Consider the following 15,717-nt stretch of genomic DNA (forward strand, 5'->3'; position numbering starts at 1 on the left):
AATTATCTTAACATAAGAGATAAAACTACAAAGGACAGAGATTATGAGTTTCGTGTCCGTCAGACGGCTTTGTGTCGCACATACCTCATAAGTAGACACATCTGTGAGGGGTATATGCCAAATCGTGTTCTTCGGTAATTTGGAATTCACCAAGGGATACCGGCAGATCCTTTGCAGTGGGAGAGGAGGGAGAGAAGGGGAAGATGTATGACAACTAGGGATATGAGCTTAGAGATGAAATAAATATATGATGAACCGCTTAGATTATATTTGTCAGGCAAATGAAGATATGTTCAATGGGAACCCAACATGAAACTACATCGAGTGGTACAAATTAAGGACTAGGCCCCTGATCCATAATCTATTTAGAAAACGTCCCTCCAAATACGCACCTCGAGATTATAATGATGAAGATATAATGGTAATAATTTATTTTCATATTTCATATGACTTGATGCAATTTAGAAGTCTCAATAATTTAATTTCATATTTTATATGGCTTGATGCCGCTTAGGGACATCAGCCATGAAACTGAACTTATAAGTGAAGGTTACAATTCAAGAAATTATGACTTCATTGGGGAAGCATTAGAGGTGCTTAAAATGTATGACCCATAAGTTGTAGGGGAAGAAGCATCTGAAGAATTGGAGTTCGATGATGAGATGGATGACAACGTGCCAGTATGACATCCTTCTCGACTAGATGAGGGGCCAAGTAATACACAACTCATCCCCACACTGCTTCAACCAGAAGAGCCCAGATGGAAATTACATCCTTGTGTTGCAAGACGATTTGAGACAATATTCAATACTGGCAAATCAGGCCTGTAGCAAAACTGCTCATTCAGAAGCTCTAGGAACCAAGTCCAACTTGGTGTATTTTCACTCTCAACCACTGCATGTGCTATAGGAGATATATTTTCATTTGCATCTACCACAATTGTAGCTAATAATATCCCTTTGTATCTTCCCTTCAGAAATGTCTCATCTAGTCCTATTAGCGGCCTACAACCATATAAAACGTGGACGATTGCTTATAAACACATACTCAAACCTATCATGATTATCTGTTTGAATAATCGTTAAGGTTCCAGAATTAATGACTCGGATCTTATGTAGATATTTAGCGAGATCCTTATATGACTTCACAAGGGAACCCTCATTTATATGTTGTGCAACCTCTTTGCCCCACCATGCTCGTTGATAAGATAACATGATACAGTGATCACGTTGTATATCATTAACCACATCTCTAAGTGTAAGATTGATCATATCATTCAACCGATATTTGATTTCGTTTGCCACCTAGTGGCGTCGAGCAAGTGGCTGATGAACCCTACCTATTCCGTCGGCACATGAGGCACGTTTACAAACTTCTTCAGGGTGAAGAAGTTTGTTGTATTAACCCTCCAAGAGCGCACTTGTCTTGAACACCCATCTGCAACACACCATGCCCATACACATCTCCCCTCGCTTTTATGTACTTCATAATGAAGTTTTGTGATATGGTATAATCAATAAGATGATTATGGCATGCATGTACATCATCAAAATCCTGACCATCTTGAAGTACAACTTCGTAACGGTTAATCTTCAGGGGGCTTTCTATCGGATTAATGTCATCCATATGCCGTTCGATTTTTTATTCATGCTCATCTTGTACGCCTATGCCAGCAGCACATTCACTATGACCTACTTGCTCTGGTCGGGATGTGCTGTAGAAGAAAAAAAATCAAGACAAGTTAGAATTACCTTAACCCATAACAAAAAATTGATAACTAAGAAAATTAATGATTTTCATTGCAAACTTCTTACATGACCAATCTTGATGAATCATTATCGGGTATTGTTGGTGGTCAATATTCAGTGCAGTCGATGGACTAATATCGGGTATTGTTGGTGGTCGATATTCAACGCAATAAAACTCAATAGGTCTGTTTGATACGTACATAGCGATGGGAGAAGACATTTCCATCATATTAGCAATGTCGTCATCATCATCAATACGTATCATATTACTTGGTAACCTTGGGTCAATATACCTAATAGTCATGGTACTTGGGGCATAATTTGATATTTTTGACAAGTGACCCTTGCCTTGTTCAAATGATGGGATCTCCCTAAAAAATATAACATTTACGTCCCTACCATCGTAAAAAATACTTCCATTATTAGGTTTCTTATCGAAAAAACCACCAAAGTGTAAAACGATTTTTACTCTGTTCTCACCCATTATTGTTGCGTACAAGTTGAATCACTACATAGAAATTTCAGATGGAAATATAAATAAAATACTTATAAAGAGTTCAAAATACTTACAAATAGTGAGGAGGTTGCATGAGGGACATTAAATTGCAATACAATTGTCATAACATAAAAAAAAGTTACAATGGCCAACCAAACTACATCAAGTATTATAGGAAAACATTATTTTGATGGCCAACCATTAAATAAATCTAAAACTTATTTATGCAACAATATAAATAAATCTAAAACTTATTTATGCAACAATATAAATAAATCTAAAACTTATTTATGCAACATAATATTTTTTTTAGATGCTAAAAACAACATAATATTTTGATGACATACCTAAAAATAAGTTGGTGTGTAAATTTGATGCTCTCAAAGACCTCCTTCAAATATTGATAAATAATAGATGATATGATAGAAAATTGATAAGAGAGATAAAAAATGGATGAAAGAAATAAAAAATGGATGAAAGAGATAAAAAATGGATGAAAGAGATAAAAAATGGATGAAAGTGCTAAAAGATTCGTCAAAAGAGGGTTTTATGAAAAAATTGGTAAAAAAAAAAAGTGGCAAATAATTACAGTAACTTTATTACCATATATAATTTTGGAAGTATTATGGTATTACGAGTACCGTAATTCATTGTAAAAACAATATGATAACCAAATTACCATACAAATTTTATTTTTTAATACGAAATTGCCATTACCTTATAGAGGCGACTAAAGATTATGGTATTTAAAATACCGTAATGCTTTTTACAATACCGTAAAAGGTAGTTTTGTCCAAAAAAAGTCAAAATTCGTGAAAATAGGTGTGGGCGAGGTTTTGGAAAGTTGGGGATTTTTTTCAACTTTCTTAAAATATGTGTATATTAGCGATAATTTCCCTAATTTTTATCATAAAATTCAAGAACAGTTATATGATGGCCATGAGTCATTTTACAATATACCCAATGTTTTAAAACCTTATCGGTGGGGAGGTTCGTTCACCTGATTCCCGTCATATTGCTAATTCAGTGATCCGGATCTGATTTGAATGAGTTTGTATTGATTATACTAGAACAATGTCAAAACTAAATGAAATAAAATAAAATTTTATAGGGTGAAAACATGTAGGGGAGCTAAAAAAAATTTAAATAAGCCTAAAAACAAAAAAAAGAAAAAAAATGTAAGTTGGGGTTTTAGTGGTGCCAAGAGCTATACTATACCTAGAACCTTTCCACGTGTGGCCGATTTACATCCCGATCGGTGATCCAAATGGAAAATCGCCGGATTTCAAAATACTCACATTCTAACGTAAAAAGTTCTTAGAGATCCTAGGATTTAGTAACCTTCAAGTATTCCGTGATTTGAAGTTGACGTGAAGGTACACGTTGTTGTGGTGCATTGACTACGAATCAGTGTTTGCAAATTCGACCGGTCCAACACGCAACGGGCCGTTTAGACCAAAATTGGGCTGGCCAATCCAGTTTTGGCCGGTTTTAGTGATTTGGTTGGGTAGTTTAAAAAAAAAATCAAAAAATATATATATAATCTCAAACAATATTTGTAATATGTTTTTAAATATTTTTTATTATTTTTGAAAAAATTAGAAAGTGTTTTGGCCATGAATACTTATTTTTATATTTTTTATCTTTTTTAGAAAATTTTAAAAATACATTTAGGTACAACTCATTTTTTACAATCCATTTTTTTCACTACTTTTCAACCTTATTTGGATGCGCTTTATTTAATGGACCCGATTTCTATACGGCCAAGCCAGCATATGTAGAAATGCGGGCCTCTTGATAAAACTATTTTTGAGATGGATTTTAAGAGTTGATTTTTAAGGACATGTAATCTCTAACATGGAGATCACGAATATGAAGAAAATAAATAAGTTTAAAAAATTAAAAATAATAATTCTAATAAGAAAACATTTGGACCGTTAGTATACATTGTTTTTAGATGGAACACCTATTTGCATCTATCTTTAAAATGGATATTTTACACACTTTATGGATAACATATGTAGAATTGCGGTCCAGCCTGTATGAAACAAATTTCCTTATTTAATAAAGCTTTAAATATACTTTTCATATCTTTTTGAATTTTGCGTGTATTTTTTTTTTTACTTTTCTAACACTTTTGGACCGCCCAAGATCTGCCCAATTAGACTGGTTTACAGGTTACACAGACCTAGCTTTGGCTAGTTTCTTAGGCCAGTACGATATTTCTAACACTACTACGAATTTGATTATTCTGGCCAAAAATACGAATTTGATTGTAGTTTGCAACGGCAAAAGTTAAATATTTCATGATAAAAATTCTTGGTGAAAATGGCATCACGGGTCTCAAGATTTGAACTTGTTTCTTTTTGTTACTTTGGAGAGACTCAAAAGGCCTCGTGCTTCCAACCTCTCCCCTTTTGTCTTCCTTTTAGGTGTAACATAAGATACAAAATAGTCAATGCCACCAAACTTTGGGTAGTGAAAGGGAACGTGATAGTTTACGATAAGTACATTTCTATACAACCAAATAGGACACTCAACCATGAAATATTAGGAAGCCTGAATAAATTGGATCATTTAGTAGAGATTGTCAGTGTTGTTAGATTTCAACGGGTCGCCAATCTATATAAAGTGTTTGGTATGGCCAAAACTGGTTGATCATTACCGGTTAGATTTATTTTTCTCAAAAAATATAGAAAACATGAATGATAGTTTAAAAATATAAACATACTATAAAAATAGTTGTCCAATTTTGCTTTATCCGTTAAGCATTCAAAATGAGAGGTCGATCTTGTCAAACATTAGTTTTGATTTTTTGTTTTTTTTTAACGTGGTGCTTGTTTGGATGTACTTGTTATCAATTATAATTCATCATTTTAATAAGGAAAATTTATGAAAATATGCATAGAGAGATGAAGCATTGTCATGTGTCCTCTTAATCATCAAACGCATATCTATACAATGACGTTACAAAATGGTATCTCCACTGAATCGCTAAAATAGATGGTCGAGACAAACTTTAAAAACATCAAATTTTTGTTTTTAAAAAAAGTCTAGATGATGATCATCCTCGTAGTTGAGATCAACAATCACTACAACTTTAGATCCAAAATCCATGTTTAAGATGAATTTTGCAGGGGGCTTGCATATACATGAGTCAGCTGACTCGCCAAATACTTTTCCTTTACTATTTTGCTTATTTGCAACTATTCCAACTCAATTCCATGAGTTTTTTTTTTTAGACCTAGGGCCTTACGCTAGCCCCATAGTGAGGTCTCTGACTCCATTCTCACCAAAGGGTAGGGGGCCCAAATCCCCACTAACATGCCAGCATCCCCAAACCCAGTTACCACATCGAGGTATCCATTCCCACCGTTGACAACCCCAATTAACACCTTCAAAATGTAACTCCCTAATCTATTAAAAAATGGGTAAGGGCCAGTCTTTCTCCTTGGAATACCCAAAAAAAAAAAATTCTATGTGTTTTTTTATGGGTATTTTGAAAATAAATTAAAGGGGAATAATCTCATGTCATTGTGTCAGTGTAATACAATGAAACTACACTTCTAGAAAAACCATAGTTGTGCATTTATATGACTCAAAATTTTGCACACACATTCTCTTCATCCCAATAATTAATCCTCAAAAAATTAAAATTCAATTTGCACCCTAGATATCGTTAAAATAGGTGCCTTCCAACAATGAATCTAGAGCATCCATTTGGTGAATTTCAATATCTAGACTTTATGAATTCAAAATTAAAATTTTCGTTTTAACATTGTTAATCTAATGATAATAATAATATTTTGAAATTTTGGAAAGGGAAAAGATCCTTTTAAGACCTTGATCTAAACATCTGACTAAAATGGATGGCTTATCTTAATTGGGCTAAAAAATACTTTCTAGATTACGTTTTATTTTTTTATTATTTTTATTTTTTGATTGTTCATTAGAATGAAAAGAGTGTATTTAAAAATTGTAGTCAAGTAAATGACCTTAACATAGTGTTTGAAGATTGTCTAATTATATTATTATAGAACTGCTGCATGAAATAACTCCACTAAATGAAAAGATAAGGGTAAAGTATTGAATCGTGCATCTCATAAACTTGACAATGAATTGTCAATTGTTTCGAAGTGTCCTTTAAATTATCTTAGATAAATGTATAGGAAGTTTTACATATAAATTTATTTTTTAAAAAGAGTTTTTACTCTATTCAGTAATGTATTGAAAATCATCTGTTTTTAGCAAGAAAGAACTAAAAAAATTGAAAACCATAAAAATATTCAATAATGAAAGCACTATGCCCGTTACTATGTCACAGTTGCAAGGGAATGTCATGCCCGTTACCATACTATGTCACAGTTGCAGGGAATGTCAACGACTACCCATGCCTCACCTATGAAAGCAGTAGAGGGAAGGATGTGAGGAAAAGGTGGGAGTGCGGAGAAAGAGTTATACGATCAAGTATCATAATTGAGAAGTGAGGATCGATAACTGAGCATAAGGGAAAGCAGTAGAAGGCCCTTCATACAGTATCACTTTTTTTGTATTTTCTTCTTGAGCCACTTGTAACTAATTAATCAAAGGTATTTCACTCTTAGATGGTGCAAATATAATTAACAAAGTATGTAAGGGTGCCTTGGGATCGATTCACCTAAAAATATAAACAGCTTCAAAGGATCCTTCTGTCAGAATGTTGTTTGTGATCTTCTTGAGGAGTTGTTTTTTCTTAATAGTTGGTGCACCATGTTAGCAGTGATCTAGGACCAAGCCTCAATGAAGCATTCGACATATCCGGATTCAATTATCTAAAGCAAGCCTCAATGATGCAAGTGGCACTTTCCAATTTAGTGAGCTAAGGGCAAAGCATCAACATGTCACTTGGCACATCCAAATTCAGTGATTCGGGAGATAGCCGAACACTATTCAATCATTGGAAGAAAGGCACTAGCATGATTCAAATAGTTCTTTTAGAGAAGGCCTTCCTATGCATCAGAACCTAGACCCTCACGAACGTTGACCATGAACACATCAATAGGAGCATGAAAGAATCACTTACAAGCAGTATTTAAAAAAGCGTCGATTCGATTTGATATCGAACGATCTGAATCAGATATCGGTGATACCGTTTCGGATGGGATCCAGGCAATTATATTTTTTTTTTGACTTTTTTTTATTAAAAATTCAGTGATTTGAGAGAAAGCCGAACTCTGCACATCCGACCCAAGAGCAAATCAAGGCAACTCTCATGACCTAGTATTCAATCATTGGAAGAAAGGCACTAGCATGATTCAAATAGTTCTTTTAGAGAAGGCCTTCCTATGCATCAGAACCTAGACCCTTATGAACCTTGACCATGAACACATCAGTAGGAGCATGAAAGAATCACGTCTCACGAACCTTGACAATGAACACATCAGTAGGAGCATGAAAGAATCACGTGAAAGAACGTACAAGCAGTGTTTAAAAAATCATCATTTCGATTCGGAATATGAGGAACTGAATCGGTGATACCACTCCAGATGAGATCTAGGTGGTTATATTTTTTTTTTGATTTTTTTTTATTAAAAATATTAACCTCTACGGCCATGTCATCCTGACTTTCAGGCAAGTCGCGTCCACGTCCGCCGTGTCTTTTACACCAGATGGCCATGCCATGTGGTTTTGTCTCTTGTGCCATGCACGATGGCTTACGCATGGCTCCTTGTGCCATGTCTTTTATATATTGAAATGCTCACTCATCTTTTCCATGTGGGGCAATTTCTTTTGTCTATCTCTCTATTGTATTAACGTCCATTATTAAAATTAAAATAAGCTTTTTACTATAAAAAATAACCATTTTATTGGATATTAGGCATTAGGTTATTAGTTAATAGAGATTAAAAAGAAAAAAATAGTACCAACTCGTAGGATATTAGAACAACAAAAATAATATTAATATTAATTTATTGACCATTAAAAAAAATTACTAGTTTATGGGACATTTTAAGATTAAAAAAATAACACTAGCCCAAATCACTTTAAAATTTAGTTGCATTGTCAATTATCCCACATTGCATGTATGATAGTTATATATTATAATATAATTACAAATTTACATTTCTAAATTCTATACTTTTGTAAAATTATTTATTTGTAAGGGTCAAACCTTTGTTTATTATTAATAATTATACATTAATAACCAAATATTGTATTTTATTTGTTTTTTATTTACATTATAAATTATATAATGTATTATTTTTATTATAGATGTAAATACTTTTTTTTTTTTTAAATAGATGATATTATAAGACAAATTTTAAATTTATTCATACAGGGAAAGAACATCTCAATATTCGCTTTTTGATGAAAAAAATGAAAGTTCTTAATGTAGTACATCCATTTCTTATTGGATTTCCAAAAAACAACATGATTTTTAATAAATTTTTTGAATTTTTTTTAAAGTCGAATCTATTCGATTCGACCGATTCCTGATCCGAAACGCCGATTCCCCAATCCGGATGGGTTTTTGAGGTGGCCGATCCGGGGCACCGATCCATTTTTTAAACCACTTCTTACAAGTATTGTTATTACAGTAACTCTTGCTTCAAATAAAATTAAACTAACAAATCCAAAATCTTAGAAACCTTGATGTCACTAAACCAATTTTTTTTTAATCAAAGAAGATATCCATAATTTTTATACTTGGGAATATAAAAACAATATAATTAAATATAGAAAGAAATAAAAAGAGAGTGTCGAAGATTACATCAACCGGGCTTATTAAACCCCACACCAAGTCACCACTATTTGATGGCACCGGATCAATGATCAACCTTCAATCTTAATTGGGAAAGCAAGTTTAAGCCAAGCCACACCAATATACTATGAACCCCTTTGATCATAAGCTCAAACCCTAGGTGAATTCCCTTAGCAACCTAGTTTGAGAGAGATGGATTTTCTTTTTGCTATACCCTAAAACCCTTAGTCATAAATTCATAGTTGAGAGATGAGAGAGTGACGAACCCTATAACCTAAACCCTTAGCCCCTTTTTACAATGTGATAGAGAGAGATCAAAGATGAGAGAGTGGGGCGTGCCCCCTTTGGGCTTTCGTGAGAGATAGATAAACTTTCTTACGAGAGAGATAGAAAAATAAGGTCTAGAGATTTTGGTAGAGACAATCTATTTTTATAGGCTTCAAACAATATTAGGGTTTTCAAGGCTTGTAACTTTTTGTGAGATTGAATATGAACTTTTGATCTTGAGTGACTTGTAGGGTGAGAGATTTGAGCCATCCATTTCATAGATGGGCTATCAACATTATGGAAGGTGCTAGAACCTTTATCCCCCTCTTTCATTTGACCATTATCCCATCAATATAAATCAAATAAAATAATACTAATCATAATATTGTGTTTTATCCAAAAAAATATGCACAAGTCTTATCAAGCATTTAAAAGATTCACTCAAATATTCTCTAACCACTTATCTCATAAAAGATAAGAAACCCCTAAAAGTGGGGCGTGCTACCATGGGAATAGGAAGCCCCAAAAATTGGAGAGTGCCGCACATGTGATGGTTTTTGTTGCCGACACCAATTTAGGACATGGTGGGCTCATGTGCACAATGGGCCCCTACTGCTATTTTTAAATATTTAAAATTAATAAATGATTTTAGAATTAACTTGAATATTTAAAATATTAAAAATCAATATCTCCATTTTTATAAATCCACATTTTATAAATAAAATATTTAGAGATCTAGAAAAATTCAAATAATAATTCTAAAATCATGTCATCATAAAATAAACACAATTAGATGGGATAAAGATCCATATGGTCTATAAATAAATAATTTGGGGCACTCCACCTTCAGCTATGGACTACGGACCACACTTGCTTTATCAAACCAGCCCAGTGTTTTTCATAACCCATAGTCCATGCAGTGGCTCATTAGTGGGTCACCAATATCTGGCCAATGAGCCAAGGGGTCGTAATGTCAATCTGTGGATTTTAAGTTCTCCCCTAGAGACGGGCCAAGATCACCTAGACCTGATGCGCCACAACTCATATGACGCATAGGGGTATATCTCGCACATACATACGCTTCACTCTGAAATATGGCTTGCTTTTCTGAAACGGTCTATCAAAATGCATGTCGTGTGATGGTACATGGATGAGTCTTTAGCCTCCATCTCTGAATGACACCATCACACACAAGGGACACACAGTCCCTCGGCTCACTCATCTAGGCATACTCTGACCTCATTAAGGGATGAACCATTAGAATCCTTATTGGTTTATACTTTATGCCCAAGTGACAAGTGTTTTTTCCAACCGACTGGCCTAGACCATCAAGTACAATCCAGTATCAGCAAACATCATTTGCTTAGTATGGTCCACGAGGGACCACACTCTTACTGAGTGCATGTTCTACAAGCACTCATAAGGCCTTTAATGACCACATTCACCCAACATCTCCCACTTGGCCTTTGAAGACCTAATATTCTCTCTTCCTCACTTTCACTCATCCCCATCTCTCTCTCCCAATTACAATCTCTCTCTCACGTATTTTTCACTTATTCTCACTCAATACATTAATTATGGCTTTCGCTATCAATCTTTTCACAAAAAGATTTATAGATGCAATGCATTTTTCTCTTTGCTGCTCAAATCTCTTCCCAAAAGTGGTCGTAGCCCATCTTTCATATCGCATCGCGAATCATTGACCTGTTGTTGTAGAAAACCATCACGTACCCTCATCACATGGGGTCGTATGTTCATAGGCTCAAAGGAGTTCTTCAAATAAACTGCTCCCTATTGTAGCCATACACCAGCACCACACATCTCATTCCTCAAGTGATAGAAATATGGTTTTATATGCTTGGAGTTCTTACAGAATCCTGGCTCTTTTGACACGCATATCGCCGTCGTGTTGTCGCAAAAAATCCTTACCACCTCACAATGTATAGGGTGAAAGTCAATGTAATTAAGAAATTTATTAATCCATACGGCATCCTTAGCCACCAAACAACACTCCATGTATGTTACACCCCAAGTTTACTAACATTCGTTATATATATATATATATATATATATATATATATATATATATATATATATATATATATATATTAAAAAAATTCAAACTCCTACTTATATATTGCACAAAAACATATTTTTCCATTTCTTTTAATCTGTGCAAAGTCTACTCACAACAAATATTATACATGAAGGCTAGGTATATATATCTCTTGATAGAACAAAAATTACAATGGTGCATTCAATCGAAAATTACAAGGGAAAGTCAATTATGACTACAAATTTCTTCAAAGATAGTCTTGCTGCATTTGAACTTATGAGACTACAATTACCCTAAAAAAATTTACCATAGTTTGATGAGTTTGGCTACTCAGCAAGTGATCATCATTAACCTTACAAATCATGGCTAGACGTGCAAATATTTCATAAAACAATACATATTAAGCAAAATTCCAACGTATCGATCAGTGTTCACAATATCAAACCAGAACAGTTAACCCGATGTGGGCCTAGAAGTGGTTTACCTGGCCTAACTGGTAAACCGGTCAATTCAACCGCTCTAACCAGCAAATCCCTAGCGGTCAAAAAACTGTTGAAAAAAATAAAAAAACGCAAAAAAAATAAAAAAAACCCAAAAAAAAATCTACTAAAATATGAAAAGCATATAAAGAATGATTAAAACAAAACACATTCAAATAAAGTTGAAAATTAATGAAAAAAATGGATTTTAACCCATTTTATATTTTCCAATGGCTACTTTTTAAATTTTCTAAAAAAGATGGAAAAATAAAACAGTGAGTAATAATGACCAAATTTTTTTAAAATCTTTACCATAATGTAAAGAATATTTAAAAATGCATTACAAATCAAATTCCTTATATATATATATATATATATATATATATATATATATATATATATATATATATATATATATATATATATATATATATATATATATATATATATATATATATATATATATATATATATATAGAATCGAACCCGGCAGTTAGCGGTTAGATCGGGCGATTTTACGAACAATGGTATCAATTTCATTCTACTACATGCCATTAAATAAATTCATTTATAATCTCCCACATGTCATGTATTCCTTATTGGACAAATAAATAGGCATGATACATATACTAAATGAATGCGATTCATATCAAGGTCGATTATAAGCTAATTGGAGTAACGTTAAAACATTACTGGATTTGAGTATCAGGTCTGATCAACATACATTTACGACAACAAAATCATATCATCGTACATTCATAACAATAAAATTCCTGCAATAGAAGCACCAACCTCGGGTCCCAGGCCTCGATCTCAAGGTTAGAACTTCAACTATCCAATGGAAGAAGAACCACCAATGGCTAAATCCGTTGCGTAGTACCTCACCCACACACACGGTCCCTAGCATACCTAGGAGCTTTTGATAGGCGGAGGCCTTGTAAGGCAAGACCCTCTCCTTGCCCTTCTAACTGGAGCGCGTTACACTACCAAATGGGTCCAAATGGATAGTGCCTCACACAGAATTTTGAGGAGAGCGACCCTCCCAAACACTCACATCTTAACTCTCATCCTATCATAGAGAGCTAGAGAAAGCAGCTGCCGATACCATCATTCACAGAGTAGGTGCACAGATCTTAGTTGCCGATACCATCATTCATACAGTAGGTGCCCAGCCTATCATATCACACAACATGTGCCCATCCACACATATCACACATGATCTCATCAGTAGCATGTTGCTATGTACACATATCATATTAGAAACATGTTGCCATGCACACATATCTTATTACCATGCACATAAATTCAAAAGACATTATTGTGTCAATTACAGGTTACATATCGACATAGTCGATATTAGAAAACAATAATATCGTATTTTCAAAATATCCTTGAAATTATCAGTAGCTTGCACATAATAAGAGCACACAACACTTACACTTATCACTTGCACATAATGCTTACATAGAACACTTGCTTAGAACATTTGCACATAACACTTGCGCATAACAATTGCGTATAGCACTTGCACGTAACACTTGCACATAACCACTTGCACATAACCACTTGCACATAAAATTTACACATAACACTTACACATAATACTTGTACATAATTGTTGTGCATAATACTTGTACATAACACATATAACACTTGCATATGATATTTACAATATCTAACATTTATACTACAAATGTTACAATTAAATACAAAAGTACGTCGATTTTATCATATAAAAATATTACGATTAAATGCATAAATATCTTTGAAAATATTACAGAAATATATGTTTTCCTCAAATACTGATATTACAGAAAAATAAAGTCACTTACACCTACTCTTACAATATCTAGAATTTGTACAATAATAGCAATGTTACAATCTTCTTAAAAAGAAAATTCCATAATTTACAATATCTAAAATTTATGACCCTAAACAGAATATCACAATTTACCGGTAGTGGAAATACAAACTTTCACATAGCAATGAAATCATTTACGCATAAAACTTACAGTGTCTAAATTCATCAGAATGGACAGAAACAATCAATTTCAATTCTAATATTTATAGTGTCTAAAATCCTTAGTGATAGACAAAAATAATAAGCATATTTCTAATAATTACCATGTTTGAAATTCCTAACAATGGACAAAAATAATAATTTTAACAGGAAAATGCGATCATTTACACTTAAAAATGATGAATGAAAAATATCATAATTTTATTAAAAACGGACAATTATTTAGGAGTGAGATCACTTACACATAAAACTTACAATGTTTAAAATTCATAACAATAGACAGAAATAATCAATTTTAATTCTAATAATTTACAGTATCTAAAATTTCCAACAACATACATAAATAATAATTTATTTAAAAACATACTATTTTTCAAAATAATGAGGTACTTTGATACGTTATTACCGTTGCCAAAATAGAACCGAAATTAAGAGTGTTTAGTGCAAGGAGAGCTCACTGTAAACACTTATGACCCGGGAGAGAGAGAGAGAGAAATCGTTGTACAGAATACTCGAGTTTCCCCGCTCCTGTTCCTCAATGAGAGAGAGAGCACCCCTTTTTGTTTAACGAGAGAGAGACAATTCACTTTTTGCTTAACGAGCGAGAGAGAGAGAGAGTCCAAGCCCCCTTTTAAAACCCCATCTCATAAGTTTTTTAAACATTTTATTTCATATCATACGTAAAGATGGCATTAATATGCCAACAACAGCCGACGTCACTTGAAAACGTGGCATATAAAAAGGCCAAAAAAAGTGAGATGTAAAAAAAAAAAAAGTCGTGATGGTCCCTAAGGACCAAAATGCTTACATAGACTAGCAAGATAAAAAGTTTGTTTTGAAACATTTTATTTAGCAAAAAGCTAACAGTCTCCCATCTGATTCAAACTATCAAGACTTCTTTCCAAAAGTATCAAGAAAAATGAAAAGAATGGTCCTTATGTTGTATTAACAATGCAATATACTATCATTCAAAAATCATTTCTTTGTTTTATTTTAATATTATTATCCTTATTATTATTTTTTATTTTTTTACATTTAAAATTATTATTTTTATTTTATCAGTTTCAAAAAATTTTGGGTCGTCACATACTGAAATTGAATCCTCTAAATTTTGTATTTGTGGGTTATGTGCCCACCACGCTTCCACTACGTCATGGCTATAGCTCATATTTTCTTATTCAAATATCCTCCATATATTCATTAGCACAAATTTCTCTTTCTAAAATTACTAGTAAATGATTACTTGCTCTACTAATAGTAAACCCCTTTCAGGCTCTCAAAGGTTCCGAGGTAGTGTGGACTCGGCTTTCCTTTCTTACAGATCCAAGTAATAACTTTCGTTGGCGACTCTTTTAGCAAGATGTTGCCAGTATTTCTTTTTTTTTATTTATTTTTTATATCACTTTTCTTGTCTCATCATTGACCATATGTGGGACGAACCTAGCCAAATTAGTAAACTTGGCATCATATTACGCTACCGTCCTGTTTCCTTTGACTAATTCCAGAAATTCCATTTCTTTTTTACCTCGAACAAAATCTAGGAGATACTTTTCTTGGAACCCATTATCAGGACATTTCATTACTTCAAATATTTTCTTCAATTTCATAGCCCATCCTTCGGTTTTTAGAGGGTCTGTAGCAACCTAAAGGAAATGTGAGTTTTATTTTTAAAAATTGTTTGATATTGCACCTACTATTTCCCATAACTAACTGCCTAGATGGATTGTTGTTCTTCATCTGATGTTGCATAAGAGCAACCATATTTTCCAAGGCTCTATAAACTCCCTCCACACTTGTTCCAGCCACACGAGATCTTGTAATTGTTTGTACATATAATAAGTATAACTTAGAGTATATTCTTTTTCAGGTTTACTAGGAATCCTAAACCTATGCCTCTGATACCATAATT

The 15,717-nt window shown here is 33.3% G+C and overlaps 1 long non-coding RNA gene across 1 annotated transcript; it reads right to left on the reverse strand.

Annotated features, from left to right (window-relative positions):
- Positions 1-12,447: 12,447 nt before the first annotated feature.
- On the reverse strand, positions 12,448-14,411 carry LOC148781653 (uncharacterized). The gene is made up of 2 exons (XR_016058551.1): positions 14,267-14,411; positions 12,448-12,961 (listed from the first exon to the last, which is right to left on the reverse strand). It is a non-coding gene; the product is annotated as an uncharacterized LOC148781653 (long non-coding RNA).
- Between the last annotated feature and the right edge of the window lie 1,306 nt (positions 14,412-15,717).

Source organism: Amborella trichopoda, chromosome 6 (genome assembly GCF_054954075.1).
Source record: "Amborella trichopoda isolate Santa Cruz 75 chromosome 6, AtrichopodaSantaCruz75HAP2 v2.0, whole genome shotgun sequence".
Classification (NCBI taxonomy): Eukaryota; Viridiplantae; Streptophyta; class Magnoliopsida; order Amborellales; family Amborellaceae; genus Amborella; species Amborella trichopoda.